This window comes from Cuculus canorus, chromosome 20 (genome assembly GCF_017976375.1).
Source record: "Cuculus canorus isolate bCucCan1 chromosome 20, bCucCan1.pri, whole genome shotgun sequence".
NCBI lineage: Eukaryota > Metazoa > Chordata > Aves > Cuculiformes > Cuculidae > Cuculus > Cuculus canorus.
The window spans coordinates 9,157,798-9,179,603 of NC_071420.1; the positions used below are offsets into that span (position 1 = coordinate 9,157,798).

At 45.2% G+C, this 21,806-nt stretch overlaps 2 long non-coding RNA genes across 6 annotated transcripts in view; both read left to right on the forward strand.

Moving 5' to 3' along the window:
• LOC128854174 (uncharacterized) overlaps positions 1-3,904 on the forward strand; it is a 186,647-nt gene extending 182,743 nt beyond the window's left edge. For both annotated transcript variants that reach the window (XR_008453129.1, XR_008453128.1), the window contains exon 4: positions 3,812-3,904. This is a non-coding gene — a long non-coding RNA (uncharacterized LOC128854174). The remainder of the gene's footprint in view (positions 1-3,811) is intronic.
• A 7,335-nt stretch (positions 3,905-11,239) lies between these two features.
• Positions 11,240-21,806, forward strand: part of LOC128854145 (uncharacterized) — a 70,834-nt gene continuing 60,267 nt past the window's right edge. For 2 of the 4 annotated variants that reach the window (XR_008453066.1, XR_008453068.1), the window contains exons 1-6: positions 11,240-11,303; positions 12,812-12,975; positions 14,689-14,790; positions 18,672-18,922; positions 19,225-19,443; positions 20,432-21,478. This is a non-coding gene — a long non-coding RNA (uncharacterized LOC128854145). Of the gene's footprint in view, positions 11,346-12,811; positions 12,976-14,688; positions 14,791-18,671; positions 18,923-19,224; positions 19,444-20,431; positions 21,479-21,806 lie in introns of all 4 variants that reach the window. The other 2 variants (XR_008453067.1, XR_008453069.1) reach the window with 2 other exon arrangements.

A 21,806-nucleotide genomic window follows, 5' to 3' on the forward strand; every position in this document is an offset into this window, starting at 1 on the left:
CAGAGCTTGAGGCCCTTGTCCTGTCCCCTACCACCTGGGAGAAGAGCCCAGCTCCTTTCTCTCCGCAACCTCCTTTCAGGTAGTTGTAGAGAGCCATAAGGTCTCCCTTCAGCCTCCTCTTCTGTCTCCCTTTGCCTTGAAATCGTTACAGTTTTATGTGACAGCAGCAGCTCTTAGTCCGCAGCTGAGATTAGAAGTCAATTAAATGCTTGAAATTGGTCAAATGCATAGGACGTACATCTTGACCGGCCGTGTATTGCTGACTGCCTGGCTAATCCAGTTAAGCCTGTCCACTCGGATATCCATCCATCCCTAGATCCCCACCTGTACAGACAGCGAGCTATACAAGGGATCCGCTCAGGGTGGGAGTTACGTGGACTACTCTAATCTTCATATTGTGTTTGCAGCCTCTGATTTTAAAGAATGTTTAAAAGTGAGAGGAAAAGAAAAATGCTTAACCTCACAGAGCCACTACCAGCCAAATTTATAGATTAAACTTAGGAATTACAAGTTAAATTCATTATCAGTTCAAATGAGAAAGAATTCCACTGAAGACAGTAGAAATCATTAACTTGGGGAAACAGTTAGCTATCTAACATTTCCTCTCTAAGGAAATAAAGAAATAAACCTTGTTTCTTCTGTGATGTCTGTTGCTTTTTCCCTCCAGTGTAATTCTAGTGATTTCCACAGGGTTATTTCTGGGCCGGAAAAACTGGAAATGCACAAATGCTTCATTCATGGTGAAGTGGCTTGTGTAAACTCAGAGTAAAGTGAACACACAGAGGGGAAAAAAAGAAGTGTGTCAGGTAAATAGTCCTGAAGAGGAAACATCAATGAAGAGGTCTGTGAAAGTAGGAGCACAAGACGTAGCAACCCATTGAATTGGAGGTGATGCTTTAGTTTCTACTGAAGTCATGAATCAGCCAGAGCCGGGGACTGCCAGTGGCTGGAGAACTTAGTTACTGCTTATTGGAGGTTAGACACCCATCAAGTTTTTTGCTGGTCACAGCAAGTTAAAAAAATCAAGAGCAGAAACCCTTCTTGGAACCATTCAGCAGCTCAGGTGGAGGTGGGATTGTCATGAGAGAATGGCATCCAGTCTGTGCTTAAAAATATGAACAGATCTCTCTTCACGTCTTAAAGATTATTACAGGTGTTTCATTGTGTGTAGTCAGAGAATTGATTGATCCACCCTTGATCCCTAATTCACACTTATAGATCATGTATCCGTATGTTAATGAGATTCTCAATTCTGGTTCTTGATAACAAAAAATACCGTATTTTTAAATTTTTAGTAGTTCTCGGGGAGCTGAGTCTCTGTAGCTGCGTTAAGAGCTTGGAAAACTGCATCCCAGAGCCTCAGTGAAGTTCTGTCAGGTTCTCACATTGGCCAGCCAAAGTGGGGCTGTGGACCTGTACCAGCCTGATTCCCAGCCCCATCCTTCACCTCGCAGCAGATCACAGAAAATCAAAGTAATGACTTCAAACTCCTGGAGTGTTAATATGACCTTTCTCATGGAGGAGAAATCCTATGCTCTAGTGGCTGTGTTCTATTAACTCAGCTCTCTCCCATCTTCAGTGTAGACTTGACACTAGAATATATGGCAAATAAAAAGGAAGATGACTGATACCACCAGCCACTGTGCCTTCTCCTGAGCGCACTGCCCTGCCTGAGAGCCAAAAGCCGTGACCGTAAGAGGCTTCTGATGCTGGCGGAGCAACAGGGAGCGTTACAACTGAATAGAGCCGCACACAAAGGTGGAAAGATCCTCTTAGCACTCATTAATTGTAATTTTCAGGATTAATGCAAAAGATTTGGCAGCTTGACAGAAGAGAGTTTTAACACTGTGGCTCGTTGGAGCTAAGAGAAGGGTCAGTGGCTCCCCACAACCCCCACAATGATAGGTTAAGAGGAGGACAGAAGTGACTAGACAGAGAACAGAGATAAAAAGCACCTGATAAGTCAAAAGATGTATTTTACACGAGGTAGTGTAAATATTCATGTGATTTATTAGAGTAGCAGACTTTTCATTGATGACTGTATTGAATTGAGGGTTATTTAGAAGCTGAGGGGATCAATACAGGAGCTGGGAGCCAAAGTCTCTGAGAGCAACTCAAGTAAAAGTGTATTTTCAAGTACCTCACTTCCATGTGAAGTAGCTAAACCGCTCTTTAAACCTCACCCTATAAATATTCCAGTGCTGGAGCGATGGATCTCCTTCTGGAGGCCCAACCCGAGGCTGTGCAGTGGGCCCAGCTTCTGACAAGCTGTTGAACAGCGTCAAGTCCATTTTCATCAAGAGTGCCGAGCCAAACCCTGTCCGTCTCTTGTCAGAGGTCCAGCTTTGTGCTCAATCATGATTTTAAGGCTCAATCTGCAGCTTCACACCAGTCCTTAGTAGCCACGTTGTAGGCAAGTAGAGAGCAGGGGGCAGGCTGGGGTGGGGCGAGGTGCACCCAGCCTTTGGCTGGTGAGTTTGAGGTCTCCAGGCCTCACCAAACTGGTGTCAGTGGGCACCAGCTGTCACTTCCCATGCCCATTGCATCCCTTCCTGCACCTTGGAGGCAGGTGATCTGTCACAAAGACTTCATAAATGCCATGTCATCATGGTATCCTTGAGTCATTAAGGTTGGAAAAGGCCTCTAAGGTAATCCAGTCCAACTGTCAACCCAACACCACTGCACCTACTAAACCATGTCCCAAAGTGCCATATCTGTGTGGTTTTTTAACTCCTCTAGAGGTGGAGACCCCCTCCACTGCCCTGCGCAGCCTCTGTTGGTGCTTCACCACTCTTTCAGTCAAGAGATTTTTCCTAATATCCAATCTCAACCTCCCCTGGTGCAACTTGAGGCCATTTCATGTATAGAACGGGTTATTCTGAAGCACAGCGAGAACTACTCATCGCTGCCTGACCAGGGCTGATTCTGTGCGAGGGTTTGCAAGTGTTGGTTTTCACTGCCTATCACTCTTTATTACATTTATTCCTTCAGAAGAAAAATAAGTCAAATGTCCCTAATCTTTTTAGCATGGAATTTTGGATTTTAATGGGCTTGTTTTAATTTGCACATATTCTTGTTAATAATGAAATCTGTTTAACGAGAGTTAAACCAAAAAGCCTGTAATGGTAATTCAAAACATAAAACTCTAGTGCATTTCTGTAAGAATTCCCTGTTAATATTCTTAAGGCTTTTTAACGGATATTTCAAGTAGGCATTGGCATTAGCAGAAACATCACACAAATTAAAATTAGGCTCTTGGTGACTATTTTAAAATGAATATTCACAGACTTTTCAGCATGAAATTAAATCTAGTTACATTTGACGCTGCTGGTATACTTTAAGGAAATATACTTTGCTGAAAAAAAAGATAGTGTTGGCTGTGAACTTATTACTGATAGTTAATTTAATTTATTACAACCGGTTGAATGTAACAATCAGATTTTTTATAGCGTAGCTTAGGAGCCTGTGTCAGGCTTTAAATCTATGGAGATGAAGACTGAGCCAGTAGTCGAATGACAGAATTAGGAATGAGGACTTCCAGCTCTGGCCAGGACTCGTGTTTTGCTTGGGTAGATTATAAACCTACTATGCTTACTCCACTTGTCACGATGCTGTAGAATAGGAAGTCTGACTTTGAGGATTTGGGGTTGCCCTACAAATGTGCCCTCTCAGATAGTCCTTGTTTAAACCATTAATTTTGCATTGGTGTATTCTGTTCCACAAGCATTTTCGGACCTTGTGAAGGTACATGACTTCTTGAAGCTCCCTCTTTGCACCTTATCACCGACTGTGCTTTCACCCTGCTGTTCAGGACTGGTGGACCCTCCTCTACAGCTTCATGCCTCTTGTTTAACCCATACTGGAGATCCCTCCTCTGGTGCTAGTGGGACATAGAAAGTATTGGTGAGTGGAAAATCGTGTCTTTCCTTCACAAATCAGTCTTCCTTCATTCTTTGCTGCTCTTTGCCAAATTATTCCATCTTCCCTCATTCTTTGCTGCTCTTTGTCAAGTTATTTCCTTATTCTTCTTTTCTTCTCCTGAGTGTACAGCCCTAAGCTCAGCATTATAAAACCCAGATTGCCATCCCTGCGTAGCGTGGCAACAAAACATGTGCTTAGGAAATTAAACATGTGCAAATCTGCTGAAAGTCCATGGGATATAAGCATATGGTAAGAATTCAGTAAAAAGCTAAATCCTGATTGGATAGCTTTAGGATCACAGTTTTGGGCTGAACTGGTGAATTGATGATGGATCCATCCCTATATGCCATGAAAAGATGCTTCCATGACCCCCTGCCTGGTGCTGTCATGGTGGGATAGTCAGATTCAAACTCTGCCCCAGTTTTTCTGTTTTATTTTGACAGTGACACCTCATGCCTGCCTCCAGGTTCCAGGTATCAAACAGCACTTCGCGTGATACATTTTGAAGCTATTAAAACACAAAAGCAGAGTGTCATCTTCCTGTTGATGTAAACCACAAGGACCTGTAATTCCCCTGATATAGTACAGTGCGTGAATGGTCTCCCTTCAAAATACATCACAGGGGCAGTGGCGTTTTGAATTATATGGTGCCAGGATGGCAAGTATTTGAACCATTCACAAAGGCAGACAAGACAGGGTCAAAGCACTTATTTTGTTTTCACATGGGCAGCTGGACCTTCTGAAGTGATAAAAATTGGTTTAAAGTCATTGTCGTTTGTTGGGCAGCAATGAAGTGATGCTGGACTAAAGCACTCAGTGGTTTGAGTTCCTAATTCCCACGTGCAAAAGTTTTCATCAGGTATAGAATCATAGAATTGTTTAGTTTTAAAAGATCTTTGAGATCGTCGAATACAACCATACCTACCCACTACTAAACCATATCTCTGACCTCCTTGTCTACCTGTCTTTAAAATACCTCTGGGGATGGTGACTCCACCTCTTCCTCCTGCCTGAGAACTCTTTTGGTGAAGAAATTTTTCCTGATATCCAGTCTAACCCTCCGCTGGTGAGACTTGAGGCCATTTCCTCGCATCTTATCACTTGTTACTTGGGAGAACAGACCAGCACTCACCTCACTACAATCTCCTTTCCAGGAGCTGCAGCGAGCCATGAGGTCTCCCCTCAGCCTCCTTTTCGCCAGCCTAAACAACCCCAGCTCTCTCAGCCGCTCCTTGTAAGACTTGTTCTCCAGCCCCCTCACCAGCTTTGTTGCCCTTCTCTGGATGTGCCCCGGCCCCTCAATGTCCTTCTTGGAGTAAGGGATCCAAAAGTGAGGCCAGGATTTGAGGTGTGGCCTCCCCAATGCTGAGATATAGAGAGCAGGCTGCCCACCATCACCTAAGGCTGTCCCAGGAGCTCCATGGCAGAGCAAGGACACCCCAGGATGCTGTAGTACCCCAGGATGCTGTAGCGCAAGTCTGCTGGAGGATTAAACCCACAACGTTTGAGTTGTGTCCCTGTGCAAATCCCATTGTTAAACTCAGGCCCTTGCTGCTCACACCTCTCCCCTGCCCGTGCGTGAGGAAGGTCCTGCCTTTGATACACATCCCCATCTTATTAAAAAACAAATGGTGAATGTTTTTGCTCTGTAAAGCCTCCGCTTCAAAAGCGCTGTATCCCCTGGCTCCCTCCACTGCTGTGAGCGTTCTCTTTGGTGCCAATAACGCCGCCTGTAACAGCAACAGGATTCAGTGCTTAAATATTTGCAGGATCACTGTCTGAGTTGGCATTCTTTGCCAAAACTATCAGGGCTGCATGAAGAACTCGTGGAATAAACATGCTAATGTGGGGCCAGCTCTTCAGCTAGGCTGAGCTGGTGTGGTTCTGTGAAAGCTAAATCAAGGATCTCTTCCTTGGCGTCTGCATCAAATAGGCAAGAAAAATTAACAATGCCAGCAACTGTATGCGTGGTTCTGTGATGAACTGCTGAGTCTTTTCATTTATTGCTTTGATTTTTGCGGTTTTCTATTATGGGGAAATTATGCAAATTCTCCTTGTACAGGAAAAGAATAGTCATAATTAGGAAATGTGCATCTTAGATTTAAGATAATCTCATAAATCCACACTAGTGCTCTCATACAGAAGGTACAGCAGCACATTAATAGCTGTGGCAGCTGCTATCTGACACCCCGGAGCAGGTTCTTGGCCCTTCAGAAGGTCGCTTTGCACATTTCTTGCTGAACGCTTTAACCTGGAATGGAGTGCCTGTGCAAGAAGAACAAGCCAGCAGACAAAGAGGGCAGGACTACACGGCAGAAGGGCCTGGCCGTCCTTCAGGCCAAGTTCTGCAGGTGTAGCTGAACACCCTCATCCCTTTAGGGGAAGGGAAGGAGGAGACTAAGCATCTCAGGTTGTGTGCCGGCTCACAATAGAGGTGTCACTTTGTTGTCTTCAGAGGGCAAACAAATCTTTTTTGCAGGTAACCTCCTTAAAAGTCAAAAAGTATCATGGTCTTTAGAGATCAGGCTACTTCTAGCTACAGCTCGGAATTAGAACGACTGAGGTAAACTACGATCTTTTCTGAAATGTTTGGGCTAGGCAGTAAAGATCTCTGTGTCCTGGGGGCAAGAGGCAGGAAACTCAGCAGTATTTTAGGTCCTCTTCATCTGTTGTGTGAGTGATACACGAATCTACTCCAGGGCGGCAAGTCTCACCCCAGGTGGACGATGTCACTAAGAGAATAATGCTTCTCTGTTAAGTTTCTCGAGGAGCTGTGAGGGCTTGATCTGAACTGGCAGGTTCCTTCATAACCATGAACAGCTTGAAGTCCTCAATCTGCTTGTCTTTAATAGCAGTACTTGAAAAAAGTCTTGTACCAGCGTAGCTTCTTGACCTCAGAGTTTACCTGGCTTAAAATTCTCAAAGGTGGACATGAGCAAAGAGGTGTAAGAAGCCGTGCTCTCACAGTATAACAGAGACTGTCCTTGTAGGAGGTTCAGTCTCCTCTCAGGACCCTAACGGAAGGCCGGTTCAGCACGTGGAGCAGAAAAAGACAGTCCAAAGGGCTTCACAATTTGAGTTCTTACTGCAGGACCCCACATGGGTGCAATGTCTCAGTTCCTCAGCCCTTCAAACATCAGGAATTATGGCAAGAAGCCAGGTTGAGCTTGCGGTCCGCAGGGAGCTGTGGGCAATACGGACCTCAACTTCAAACATAGTAGTTTGAGTCTAGAAGCAGCTACTTTATTTTGCAGATATTGCAATTCCTCCTCAAGACAACAACAACAACAACAAAGAAAAAGGTGAAGAAAAATCCTAAGTTGCTTATTATATAGAAGAAGAGAAAGCAGATTTATTGATTGGGCTTCCAGACCAGCATTTTGAAGGCTGATGGCTTGGATGGGATGCTCAGTGAAATTCCTCCTCTGTGCACTGTGCTGCCAAAGGAGCCCAGCTGTGCTGATCTTCAGGTCTTCTGAAAAACCAGCTGTTAATGACAGTGGAAAACTTAGCCCTAGTTATGGAAGTGGAGTAGGTCGAAGCTTAGCCCTAGATATAAGTAGCACAAGGGTAACAAGGGTAGGTTATTTTCAGCCCCAGCAGACTGCCTGATTTGCATAGTCTCCATACAATTTATTGGAATCTGCAAGAATCTCAACTAGGGAGTCACATTAGCAGAATAAATATTAACCTGGGAACATCCACAAAAAACTTTACCTTGACTTTCTGCTATATATATTTTTCTCTCAATGCAGTACTGTCACTGAGCAATTTAATTCTCTTCTGGGCACAATTGCCAACCTGGTTTCCAGAAGGGACGCGTGCCCCAGGATTTATTTTATTCCATTTAAGTACCTATGACCAGTTTTCATAAATTGAGGAGTTGAAATTGCCTGTTCCCTAAGGCTCTCTAACAAATGAGATCAGAAGTCCAATGAATACGTCCTGCAAAGCTTTTCAGTTCAATTACATATATCCATGTGCAACTGGTAATGCCACAATCAGTTCAAATACTATCTTTGGAGGTGTGAAAGACTGCAAATTGAAGTCTTATTTCACATCAGTATCCAACATATTACTGGGAAGATTAAAAGGAAAAAAATTTCAGGGACAAAGGATGAACAATTAATGAGCCCTGGAGTGACTGAAACAGGTAGGAAAGGGAAACAACTGTAAAAGGAGAAACCCTCAGAAGTGAGCAGTTCGGTGCCAAGTTTCAGAAGGAGATTAGTGGAGAGTTTCACTAGATCCATTAGTGTTTGCGAAGTACTTGCGGAGTGGATCAATGAGCATCACAGAAACACCCAGGAGGAAGTGAATTAAAAGCTTTTTCGTAGTGGGAAGCAAATCAAGCGGAGCTCATGTACTACCTGAGGAGACTAAACCAAGGCTTTGGATGGGTATCTGGTCAAGTGAGTGCTGTCTGACCCTACCTGAGCTGGGGTAAGGTCAGATGGAAAAACATGTGGCCATGATAAAACATTGTGATGACGGCCAGCAGAGGCCAAATCAGTGTTTTCTTTAAGTGACCTTAAGTCAATCTGGTTTGCGCGTTGGGTTTTATTATTTTTGACTCTGAGCATTTGGTGGGGGGTGGCTACCTGTATGTGGGCAATAAACTGTGTGACTTGGTTTTAGTAGAAGCAATAAGAAGGTACGAAAATTCTGAGAGCCACCTTAAAAATGCAGTGTTGGATTTTCAAATGATTACGCCAGCGTAGCCCCACTGAATCTTCCCGAGTGCTATTGATTTACACCAGTTGAACATCTGGCCCATATGCTTTGTATTATTAAATACTTCTGCGATTATTATGTGAACAATTAAGATTCATGGAAATGAAAAAGCAGGCTATGAATTGTGCTTTCGCTGCAGTTCAGGAGGAAGAATTACTTGGGGAATGTGCTGCCTTTTACTGTAGCTGTGCAGTTCTAGAAACCAGAAAGTGAATGGGACCTCAGGAGATTTTCCAGTCATCTTCTTCCTCCAGGGAAGGGTCAGCTTCAGGCTTGTCATGTTTGCCTGATGTGTTCTTAAAACTCTGATGGTTGGGACCCCGTAGTGTATCCCAACACTCAGCACTGGCACTAAAGTACTGCGGGAAGCTTTTTCCCCATCCAACCTATCTCTTTCCCCGGCTGCTTTCAAGCTCTCCAATTTCTTGTCCCATCCACCACTGCTGCATTGGAGAACATGGCCCTTTCCCCCACCTAGCAGAGCTTGGTTATTTTGTTTGTCTCTTCTGTGTCACATTCAGTCTGGTCAATCCTGTTGGAATTCAATGCCAAGAAAGTCTAGAAAAGCCAAGTAAATGGTAACACTGCAAATACTCTAATTTTCCCTTAAGCTGGATTCTCTTTCATGGTTTGCTGCTGAAGTATAGAAGTACGTCTTGCCATGAGAGAGAAAGATCCATCTTTCACCATCAGATTAAAGGAATAGAGTGAGATAACATTTTGCAAATCTGAAAGGATTTGAAAATCCCTCTCCTGCTATTTCTGGAAAAAAGTCAACGGCAGGGCAAGATTATCTTCATTAATAGTGTGAGAATGAGAGTTGGCTGCAAATTTTGTTTAACCTGAAAGGCAGCATTCAGCAGCTGGATTTCTACATCTAAAATAATATCCAGAAAATCAGAAATTCTTTGCCACACATAAAATCATCCTCCGATTGTGTGTAATGGAGCTCAGCAGTGTAATGTGCGGGAGAGAAGGATAACCTTTTAACATCTCTGCAATCCCTGGGGGCTGGCGCGTTGCCGACAGATGCTTCATGCGTTGAAGTTGTAGAAGTTAAAGCTTCACGTGTATTGCAGAAGTCACTGGGTTTATCGAGGGCTTGGGAGAGACGTATTCTTTGGCTTTCATCCCACATTTCAGACGTGGCATGATGTAAGTGACTGGTCTGAAGTGAAGACAACTGTTCTGGGGAGAGAGAGAGAGAGATAAACCAGTGCTGTGGGAACTGCTCTGCAGGGCCTGACCCACAGTGTCCTGCATCAAATGGGGACCATGGGACTCTTCTTCAGGAGGTGTTCTCGGGGCTCCCCTCAGCAACACGAAGCATGAACGGGCATGCCCTTTCCAAAACGCCTCTCTCTTTAGGAATTTGGTTTGTCTAGAGGGAAGAGTTGTTACCGCGGGGTTTGTTTTTACTGCAGCCTCATGTCAAGAGAGGAGAGAAGGGCATTGCCTTTGAAGTAAGGCCCTCTGAGAGGTCTCTACATTTGAAAAACAGTCTAGCCAAGCAGCTGCGGCGTAGGACCATGCTGCTAAGCTAACTGCAGCCAAGCCTGCGCTGACCACCCAACTGATACTGTTCCTATCTTCCCTGACCAGTGTAAAGCCTTGTCAGGCCATGGACTGGGCATGCGAACCTCAGTTGCTTAGTCCTCACTGAGTCCTCACCTAGAAACTGCTAGAGACGCCTCTCACCCTCAAGATGTTTTATCAGGGAATGGTTTTAAGCTGAAAGAGGGGAGATGGAAGTGAGATCTTAGGGAGAAACGTTTTGCTGTGAGGGTGGGGAGGCCCTGGCCCAGGTTGCCCAGAGCAGTGGTGGCTGCCCCATCCCTGGAGGGGTTCCAGGCCAGGTTGGATGGGCCTTGGAGCCCCTGATCCAGTGGGAGGTGTCCCTGCCCGTGGCAGGGGGTTGGAACAGGGTGGGCTTTGGAAGTTCCTTCCAACCCAAATCAGTCTGTGATTCTGTGCGACCTTCACTTGAGGCAGTGGAAGCTTTTTTTCCCACTGACTTTTGCGCCTTTAGATCAGGCAGGTCTTTCTGGAGGACTTTTATTTATATATCTTGAAGTCAGGCAGCTGTTATCTGTTCTCCTCCTGAAAACATCCAACACTTGGTCGATCAGTGTGTCTCTGCCACAGGAACTGTGCAGAAAGCCAGGGCTGTGTGCAGGAAGAAGGTCTAATTAACAAAATCTACACTCCAAGAATTTGCTATTTTCAGGGCATTTCTCCACCTGCCAAGCTGTGCTAACGTTAGCAGTGCATGGCAAGAGGAGTTTTAAAACAAGTGCTGGAAAAATCCCAAACTCTGTCCTGAACAAAACACCGCCAGCTCCCAAAAGACTTGCATGACAGACTGAGAGCCCTGTAGCTGTCATTTTTTCATGCCCTTTGGAGGTCTGCTTATTATTTTTGAATACTTTACCTCTCCAGTGGTTCTTCTGGCAAAGTGTTGCCTATACAAGGGAAAAATAGAGAATTTTACCATGATCACCTTTTAGTCTTGATCTAAATAGGATAACTATGACTTCTGTTGTTGTTATAATGACAATAATCTGCATTTGATGTATGTTTTGTAGGAACGTAAGAGGTGTGTTTTAGAAGAATGTTGTGTCATCGGTCTCACCATAGACCCCAGGAAGGTAAATAGATGCAAGTTGGTGCCTTGAAGCCGCATGATGGAGGTAAAAGTATTCAAGAATAGCCAGAGGCAGAACAAGGGCTGCAACACAGCCTTTCCCTTCCCAGTTTCATCACACACACACAGATCAGTGATGTTTCACATGCGAAAGGCAAATAAATACGTGAGAGTTATTTGGAGGTGGAAATTCAGAGAGGTGTGGAGAAGGAGGGGTTTGGTGAGTGAAGGTTTTGTGAAGAGAATCACTGATTGGGATTGCTTGACAGAATTATACTTCATTACTAACGCTTCACAGCCTTGATTTTCATATTTATTTGTGACTCTTCTTTTTTAAACGACGGGCTCTTTTGACATGAGAGTCATGCTGTGTAAAGCACTATTGATTAGAGTTTCTAATTTCATGCCATTACAGCGTAACCATTGGGGAATGAAATGTATTTTATTTTTTCCACCCCAGCTATGCCAGCACTGCTTGGGATGCAGCCATCGCGCAGGCTGTCAGCAGCAGGCATTTCCAGCTAAAGATCTGTGCTGTTTGAGCCAAAAGGCGAATTTACCCAAGGTCTAAGCCTCAGCTCAGTGTGTTGTTCCTGGAATTAGAATAGATCGGTGGCAAAGTGTATTTTGAGACCATTCCAAAAGGATGGCTGACCTGGGGACTTTCCATTTTTCACTCAGGCCTGCAAAAGGCTATTTTTTTCCCCCCTTCCAGAGGAAAGATTGCTGTTTGTGGTAATACCTACTGTCTTTCCTGCATCTTTGGTTTGATGCTCAAAAAAAATGAAGGAACCTAAAGTCACTAAAAGCTTAGGAAAATCCCAGATGGCGTCTGCTGTGATCATATAACGTACATAATCCCCCTTACGGACAAGGGGCAAGAAGAAACCGATTGGAAATCTGAGAAAGGCCTGTCCTAGCCTTACTATGAATACTTTTTTTCCTCTCACACTCTGGATTTGGGCTCTTCTGGAGTTTCCCAAGGAAAGGGTTTGTGGTGAGACAGGGCAGTTGGTGCATTAATAGCATTTCACCCTGTCTGGGCTACCTGGGGACATCTGCTTCCCTCTACCTCCAGACATCCTCCAAACCCCTTGGGTTGTTTCTCTGTCCCAAAACAAGCTGTAAGATGATTCTTTTAGCCTCTTATAAAAAATTACTGCCTGTTCATTCTTTTGTTTGGTTTTTTTTCCTGTATACCCAAAGGCTTGTACTATCCTGAGGTATAGACACAAAGAAGAGAAAGTCAGGCTAAGTCTGCAGCTGAGCTTGACTCTAATGAGTTTCCATCAGGGTATAACGGGGCTTGTCTTACACTCTGGTTTTACCTCAGAACAGTAGATATGCACTTCCTGAACTAATGAAGCTTTCCAGCAGTGAAGACAAGCTCTAACGGAGCGGCTATAGACATATGAACCCTTTACAAATAGCCAGATGAGAGAGGAGTGAATGCTTGAAATCTGTCAAAGGGGAACCAGCAGAGAAAGTTCTCCAACTTCTGTTTTATTCCAGGAGCTACTGACACCCGTCGGTGGATGATGAATTAGTGCAGCACAGTTGGAGCTACTTGAGGGCTGCAGATGCAAATCTTAGAGCTGTTTCTACGTGTACTTGAGCACTGGATGTATCGTGGACAGTTTCGGGCTTCCCCTGCTAAAAGACATCAATGTACTGGGGTAAGGCTGAGACTAACTGGGGATTTGAGGAAGCAGAGGGGACAATCTTGTTTCTGTCTATGACTATAGCCCAGAGATAGGCTCAGAGAGGCTGTAGGATCTTCAGTCATAGAAGAAGTTCAAAACTCAGCTGAGACAAGTTTGGTTTGGAAGTCATAATTCTAGCTGTGACTTGTATGTGACACTGGGGATGGCAGTGCTGATTTCAGTCTGTAGCGATGCCCGAAGTTCAAGCTTGCCGAGCAGAGCCCAGGCCGGCACTGGTTAAATCTGCCAGGCGAGTCCACTCGCTTCTCAATGGTTTGATTCAATATTGCAGGATGCATCTTGCTGGCACTATCCTTGCTCTCTCTGGCAGCTACAATTGCAACCAAACCTTTGAAATAGGAATCAGGACTGGGATACTGTCACATGGTAGCGTGGCTGAAAAGCCATTCCCAAAGCCATCAGGAAAGGAGAAACCTTTGTCACCTGCTTCCTGATGCAACTCCCTATGGACCCTGGAGAACAGACTGGTGATGTCTCTTGGTTTTGCTGTCAGATGTGGCGAGATGTTCAGTCTTCCTCAGTTCTGCAGAGTGATTAACCTGCAGCCCTCCAGGCTCAGCAGCCCCTGGGAATCGGTGCTGGGCAGCCGGGGGAGTCAGCTGGCTGGGAGATTCACTTCAATGCTGTGTCAGTCTTATCCTGTTGCTTCTGGAAAATGCCCTAATTGGCAGCTGTATTTTGAACTGCCAAAATCTGTGTGTCTTCATGGACTGAACAAAAGGTTTTTTGGCCTCTAGCGGAGCACCGCTCGGTCTGTAACATCTCAGAGTCTCAATGGAAAGGGATCATCCTCGTGCATTTTGTTGTCACTTCACAAGTTTGTCCTACCTGTGGTTCCAATTTCAACGCAGAGGCTTCAAGCAACGGTCTGTCCCCTGCCCAGCTTCGGCTGTGCCCATCCCCAGCATATATCAAGCGCGGGTCTGGCTGGAGATAGCGGCAAGAGATGCCGCCACTCGTGGTCCATTGCCTGCCAGTGCCTGGTGTCAGGCTTCCCCGAGGAGTCCCCTCCAGCAGCCTGAAACACAGCCAAGAAACCCTGGGAGGGGAGTGCTTGGCCCCTTCCCCAGCACTCAGGTTTCAGTGTAACGCAGTCCTGGTGAACGTACCTACCCTCTGCCTTCGGATTCCTGTGGGTTTTTGCCAGCTTGCTGACATTTATATACATTTCTAAATATCACAGAAGTATTGCTGGGAGAGGGAAATGTGGAGTGAATGACACAGACTCGCAGGCAGAAAAAGGAAAAAGGTGGTTGAAAGTTTGATTGTAGTAACCGTGCCAGTACCCCCTGAGGAGCGAAGCCTCCTGCAGGCACGGGGCCTTTTCCGGGAATGAAATGAACTTCTTCAAGTTTAGCCTTAAGTAAACAGCGGTCCAGCTCATAAAACATCCTGAAGTGCAGAACTGTTTACAGACTTTATTTGTCTTGAGCCTTGTGCTTTGTGAGATCAGAGGCAGTTTTATTACTCAACTTTGTGCAATGTCATTCCAGAAAACGATCACAAATGCCGTGTGAATGTTTACTGTAATAAGGAAATATATTACAGCCCGAAAGGATGGCAGTATCTAATAGAAACATACTTCTAGAGAAGCTAAGGATCAGTCCCAAGGATGGGCTCATCCTTGTTTCTTTTTACACTGATTTCTACCTTCATTATTGCTAGAGCTGAACGAATGGACGTATCCAGACTCCAGTGCTCCCTGACTCCATCTCCCTGCAGCAGGATGCTTCTGGACACAGGGCAGATCTGAGCCTTCTCACCCCGGTAAGAGGCATTGATTTGGGGGAGCAGTTCCTACACTGAATTAAAGCCACGGCCGCACAGTGGAGAGGGGAGCAGTGGTGATGCACAACCAGGATTGCATGTCAAATGGAGCTTGGTCAGCTTTCACTATCGGAATTTAGACTTTTATTTTCCAAGGAAGATGCAAGCAATTTGTCTTTAGGATGCTATAAAGTCGCCTTCAAGGATATCATATAGTCTGTCAATGCTACAACGAACCTCTTAAAAACTTAATTGCCTGTATCACCAAATGAGAAGAGAGTAGTCCCTTGAAAGATCCTGTGTTTTGAAAACACGCAGTCAGTTCTAAATACTTCCAAATTGTACATGCTTCTTCGCTGGTGCTGACAATAAGAGTAATTGCTGAGCACAGCATAAAGGAGATTGTCCGAAATGTTTCGGCACTGTTTTCTTGTTCTGTATTTTTTTCACAATGCAAAAAGACATGGGCATTTTTGGTCTGTTAGTAAACAAAGGAGAGGTTTTCTTCTCGTGCCAAGAGGCAAGTGAGACGTAGAGATCTCAATAACAAAATGACCGCTCCAGTTTGAGAACATCCCAGCTCCCATGCCCAGTTCTCCTTGCCCCTTTCCTCACCAGATAGTTACAACCCTTAGATGTTTTAGGGATCATTAAAAGGGAGACGAACGAAACCAATTAATCACAGTTAGGGCTGTGTTTCAGTAGGACCCCAGTGTCCTCGAAATACTGTGGCTGCACAGTGCTTGTAGTGCATCTGAGCACACCAAGATAGGGCCCAAGACCTGGTTGAAAGGACCCGACACTGAGCACTGGGATGAATGGTGTGACTGAATCCCAAGAACAGTGGCAGAGTTGGCACTGAAATCCAGGTCCCCTCATTGCATTTCACATGCTGAAGTCTGCTACCCATGCTTTAGAGAAAACAGGCTCCACCAAGCACGGCATCCATAGAAGAGAGTTTCTCAAGCTGAGAAACTCTCTCTCTGAGAAACTCTCTCGGGAGAGAGAGTTTTGGCTGAGAGATGCCTTCCAGTTTTGGCCCCCCTGCATGCGTGATAGACTCAGCCTCCGTTCCTGCTGCCCACAAGCATGACAGATAAGGACGTTGCCTCCCATCATTGCACTCTCTCACCAACATCTCTATTAATTCTCGGGAACGGGAGACCTCGAGCATTTCAGTTTGGTCACTTTCCCATTGCTTTTATTTTCTTTTGGCTCTAACGTTTAGCATAGAGGATTCTTCCTTCTCAGCCTGGGTAGAGCTCAGCCTGCTATTGTGATGTTTGTTCATTAAGGACTCATTTAGCACTCTGCATTATCCTATGTGGCCTGTGATGCAGCAGAGAATGTCACAAAGCAATATCCGCTGTAATGTGATGTGACATCAGAAGCCGCAAAGGAAGCACAGGCTTATGCTGACGGTACTGTTGATGTGCTTCCTCTGTACCTGCTCTGATAGCAGGACAAAAATGGGTGAATCTAGAGCTTTAGCAATATTTTTTAAAAAAAAAAATTAAGCATTTACTGGTTTGGGGGGTTTTTTGTGGGTAAAGAGATATGTAAAGCACAGCAGATGTCTCAGACTTCAAGAGACAAGGGAATGTTTCTTCTTGGTCCTTAGATGAAATGGATTGGGCTTTGCTCCAGAAAGCAGAAACAATTAATCCATCACTGAACATGAACTTAAATGAGCTACTATTGGGTATTTTAATTCTGAGATATGTGCTAAATGAAGTAATCATTCAGGGCATCAAAGTAATGGCTTTGGGAAGATGTTCTAAAACACAGTGGCTGAGGCAGGTAGGGCTGAAGGAGCACCCAGTGGAGCGGGCACTGCGCAGCTCTCCCTCCTGCACTGTCTCTGCGCTGGAGCAGCAGGAAGACGAGTGCACCAGGACTGAGGCACCCAGGGCACCAAAGTATCCTCTGAACACAGAATGGCTAAATGCTGCTTAAGCCCAGCCAGTCTGCGAAGCGGTTTCTGTGTCTTGACACATGCCGCCTGCTCCGGCCTCTGCTGAAGATGCCGCTGCGTTGTGCTTTAGACACCAGGGTGAGTTCTTCCTCGTGATATCTGCTTTCCTACATGTTCTGCTCTGCAAGTGCCACTAATCACGATTACACCGTTAAGCAAGAGACAGCAATTGATAATTTATCACTGGGATTTTTTTGCTGTGACTTTTGTACCCACCTGGAGTGAACAAACTATTACAAGTTTCATCCAATTATGTTAAGTGCAGTTGGACATACTGTGCCGAACACAATCTCTTTTCAGTGGGAGAGATGGGCAGTCCGTTATCAGCTCGAGGCACCATCATTCATTAAGACATCATTTGCCTCTCACCAGCAGAGCCGAAGCAGCAAATCTATGGGATGTCATAATGAGGTGTGCTAATGAAAGATAGGCAGAACAGGATTAACAAAAGGGTCCTCTCCACATTGTACCTTCCTCTTACTACTTTGCTCAGTCCCCGTCTTTTATGATCTCCTGAGGGAACGTTTCAAAGGGGTGCGTGGAAGTGAGGCCCACAAATCCAATTAATTGCTGATGTGGTTTATGCCTAGAATCACCATGCACCACTTCAAAAAAAACCCTGCCTGATATAAAGGCCTGCAAAACTGAGTTTTATTTTTCCCAGAAATACTGTTTTCCAATGATTTTTCGGATCCAGAGTGTATCAGTCTGTCACGGTCCGTAGCTCCGTTGTGGGCTGTTCTTGACTGGAGGAGGTGACACAGGACTGCAGCAGGGTCGCATGGCACAGCAACCACCAAAAGCTTTAAAGCTGTTCTGTAGAGAGCACTTCAGGCTGCTGAGATTCAGCACATTCAAACAGGATCCATGGACCAAGGCAGATGTTTAAGTACACATTCCCATATACAAACTCTTCTAGAAAATCCCAAACTGAGCTTGAGCTAAAAGCACAGGAGATGATCTTGTTTCAAACGCTGTTAGAAGAAAGTCTCTTCAGCCAAAATTTCTCTTGCTGCATTTCTGCACTCCAGTAATCCTGGCTGCTGTCTCCATCCTGGAGATGACTTCATTTCACTAGATTTCAGCCCAGGCTCTCTGTGCCTCAAAAGCTATTGTTTGTGCTGCAATTGGAAAATGTGTACCATTAACTGTTGCCTTTTTTCCCCACTGCAGAGTAATTAATCGATACTTCTCATGGAGGGCAGTCAATTCTCATTACGCCAGGCTCTCACAAAGTCACTTTTTTTCACAGAACACAAGTGGAGTATCCGAGAGACACTTTATCCTCAGGCTGAGATCTCTGCTTCACGCTCTTGCTCGCTTTGAGCTGCGAGAGTGCAAAGGCAGCACAGGAAATTTCACGTTGCGGGAGGCAGCCGTGGTTCCAGAAATCTTCACTGGTGTAAAATGAATGAAGGTTTTCCTGCAAATTTTTCCATGCAGCTCTGTGCCATCTGCTGTGTGCCTGGGGTCTGGTGCCAAGGCTGGGAAGGACTGAGGCTGAGTGGAGGTTGCAAGCCACCAGATCATAGAATCATGGAACAGTTTGGATTGGAAGGAACCTTAAAGTACATCCAGTTCCAACCCCTCACCATGGGCAGAGACACCTTCCACTGGATCAGGTTGCTCAAAACCACATCCAACCTGGCCTTGAACACTTCCAGGGATGGGGCAGCCACAGCTTCTTTCCCTGGAGGTGTTCCAGGGCAGGTTGGATGGGCCTTGGGCAGCCTGATCTAGTGTGATGTGTCCCTGTCCATGGCAAGGGGGTTGAACTAGGTGATCTTTAAGGTCCCTTCCAACCCAAAATAGTCCGAGATTCTCTGGGCAATCTGTGCCAGGGCCTCCCCGCTCTAACAGGAAAACATTTCTTCCTGCTATCTAATCTAAGTCTCCCCTCTTTCAGCTGAAAACCATTCCTCCTCGTCCTCTTCCTGCTCTCCCTGATCAAGAGCCCCTCCCCAGCTTCTGGAGCCCCTTTCAGCACTGGGAGACTGCAACCAGGTCTTTCCAGAGCCTTCTCTTCTCCAGGCCAAACAAACCCAACTCTCTCAGCCTGACCCTCTGCCAGCTGTGGAATTGGGATGGCACCTTCATCCCGGCACGCAGGGGCCACAGATCACCATCCTGGCAGCAATTCCTACTCGAGTGGCACAGGTAGAGTCTATCTATGCTTTACAATTAGTCTTACTCTGATGACCTGAGGGGAAGGGTGGTGGGTGCTGCTCTCTGGGTGATTGCAGCACATAAGAACCAAACGCTGAGCAGCACCAACAAAGCTGTATTTCAGTCTTCCATTAGGCTCATGAGTTCCTTCCTGACTCATGTGTGTTTTGCTGTACAATACAGTACTGGAAGTCATTAGTATTACAAAGAATCACTAATTCAATAATGCCACTATCCTGCATGAATAATGTCCATACAATATTAATGCATTTCCCCCCTCATATTCTTTGCAGAATACAAAAGCTGTTAACGGAATGCAAGGAGTCTTAAGGCAAGGACACCTTTAATGCGACAGTCACCGTTACCCATGCGTTGCTAACGCCAAATTGAAGCTCTGGAAATCAGGATTGCAAAGCGCATTTTTGGATGCCATTCACGGAAAAAAAAAAATGGCTAAAAGTTAAAACTTCAGATCGAAGTAGGAAAGCTGCCTGGCATTACACGATAACATGGTACTTTATTATCCCCCTTCAATTGTTTGACGTTTATGCCTCTGTTTAGCAAGTCTGTTCGTTATCGTTCTCCAATTAACAGAGACTTTTTTCAGATTATTTTTATGAAGTTCTCATTTAATTAGCAATACAGCTGAGTCTCAAATGGCAGTTTTAAAAATATCCTTCTACCGATCAAGCAGCCAAATGGTCTTTCTGAGATATTTGCAGAATTGTAAACCTTCGTTTGTCTGCTAATTATCCCCCTGCTTATACGGTGGGAATGTGAACACCTGACAAGCAGAGGTTGTTCACCGGACGCTTTCATTGTGTACGGTGTGGAAAAATACAAATTTCATTCATTAAAACCTTCTCATGGGTTTTTTTTAAAGGAAAGAGTGGGTTTTATCAGATGATTTTCAGGTTCTGCACAATGGAAGGGGAATTAAAATAACGAATGACAAATAGTAGAAAACAGGTGTGATAGGAGACGTCAGGCAGGCTACAGGCACAGAGCAAAATGGGAGGAAATACGTTTATAGTACAATAATGAAAGCAAAAAAGTAGAAAAATTAAATCAATAGTAAAATTTCAGTGAATGGGCCCTCCTGCTATACAGCTGGAGACTATTATGGTATTTAGCAATGCATACACAAATAAGCTTAAACTGCATTTTTGCCATATATTGATGGGTGTGTGTAGTTTGGGTAGAAAAAAAATCTCTTAACCTACCACTGAACTGCTTCCACAATGCAAGGGAATGTGGCAGCTTTCCAGGTCTCTGCTGTTGAGCTCACCCTTCGCAACGTACTCTGTACGACACTGCTGCTCTCCAGCTCCTTGGGATGGGGGAGCACATGCAACTCATTGCGACGCGACTGCTGCCTGCATCTCGCACTGCTGGGTCAGCAGCAAAGGGATGGGTTTTAGCTGGATAAGGGGAAAATCCATGTTTTCGTAGCACAGGGCAAAATACTAAAATAAAGATAGGAAACATCTTATGTTTCAGGTTTTAAGGCTAATTCTAGAAGGAGATAACAAGACTTCTGCCCCATGCCAGAGCTGAGGCTTGGATGCTGTTGGTGATGCTTCACAATCCAAGGGGACATCTGACTCAGTCACTGTGCCTTTCCAGCGCTCCTGGTCTCATTTATGTCCAAACAGTCCTCTGAAGCTCAGATAGATAGAAAGAGGGACATGAAATACCATCGCAGTCCTTTCAGGTGGCTCAAATGCGCTTCAGATTTGCAAGACCCCACTGTCCTTCCTCCAAGAAGCTCCAAGATGTGCTTCCAAGCCAGCATCTGGAAGGCAGGGAGAGAAGACACTAAGACCTCTGCCCAGGCATTAAATGGGAGTAATGAAATAGTCTGCTGCTGCCAGATAAGAGGAGAGGGTTCCTTGGAGAGTCACTTTGGATCTCCAGCTGCAGTAATACGTTGTTCTGAATCTCTATCAGTGCACTTGTTGTGCAGCTGGAGAGTACGTCTGACATTGCCTCCAGTGACCTTTTCAATATAGTCCAAGTGCTGCAGAGCTGGTGTTTCAAGAGGAATTCAAATCGAATTTACTCAGGCAGAAAGGATTGGCCCGAGGATAGCCCTACCGCTCGCTTCACATTTCTCCTTGTCATTCTCATGGAAATTGCAATTCTTTATGCATGGTGCTTCTTCCTATGCCACTGCAAATGTGTCCCTTGAAACAAGAGAAACGGCCACTGTGCTTTGAACGGAGGGTCCCCATGGGCTGGCACTCACGGTGGGGTGTCGGGCGCTGCAGGTGAAGAGTGTTTGCAGGCAGTGCCAGCGGAAACAGAAATCGGAGGGTGAAGGTGTGAACTTCCAACACAACCTGTCGAAAGGTTATGCCGTGGCCGTGTGTGCCGGCACCCCAAATTGGCTGCTGCATGTCAAGCACCCGCCGTCGTGTTAAAAGACGCAGCTCATGGCCACGAGAGGTGAGGAGCTGAAATTTCTATAAGCTGGGAGAGAAATGAATGGGAGAGAAATGCATTCAGGGCTCTGCAAGACAAGAGCAGATAAGGAGCAACATCTTGGTGCGTAACACTAATAGCTCTGGGGTGGGGTCTCTGCCCTTCGGGGGGCAAAGTGCATGCATTTTTTGGGGGAAATGTTGGTTTTCTTCATGCACTTTTCTGGTGCAGTATGATTATTTCATACATGTTTAGACGAAGTGCTTTAAAATGTAATTTCTTTGATTAATTTCGTGTCTGTATTTTCACTGTTTTGTTCAGTCCAATTTATGACAAAATGGAACAAAGTGGGTAACAAAATATAGCCCTGTCAGGCTCCTGTCTTCATGGATATAAAGAAAAATGTGAAACTGTCAGGCACACAAATGTGCCAAACCCCAAGGAAAATTAT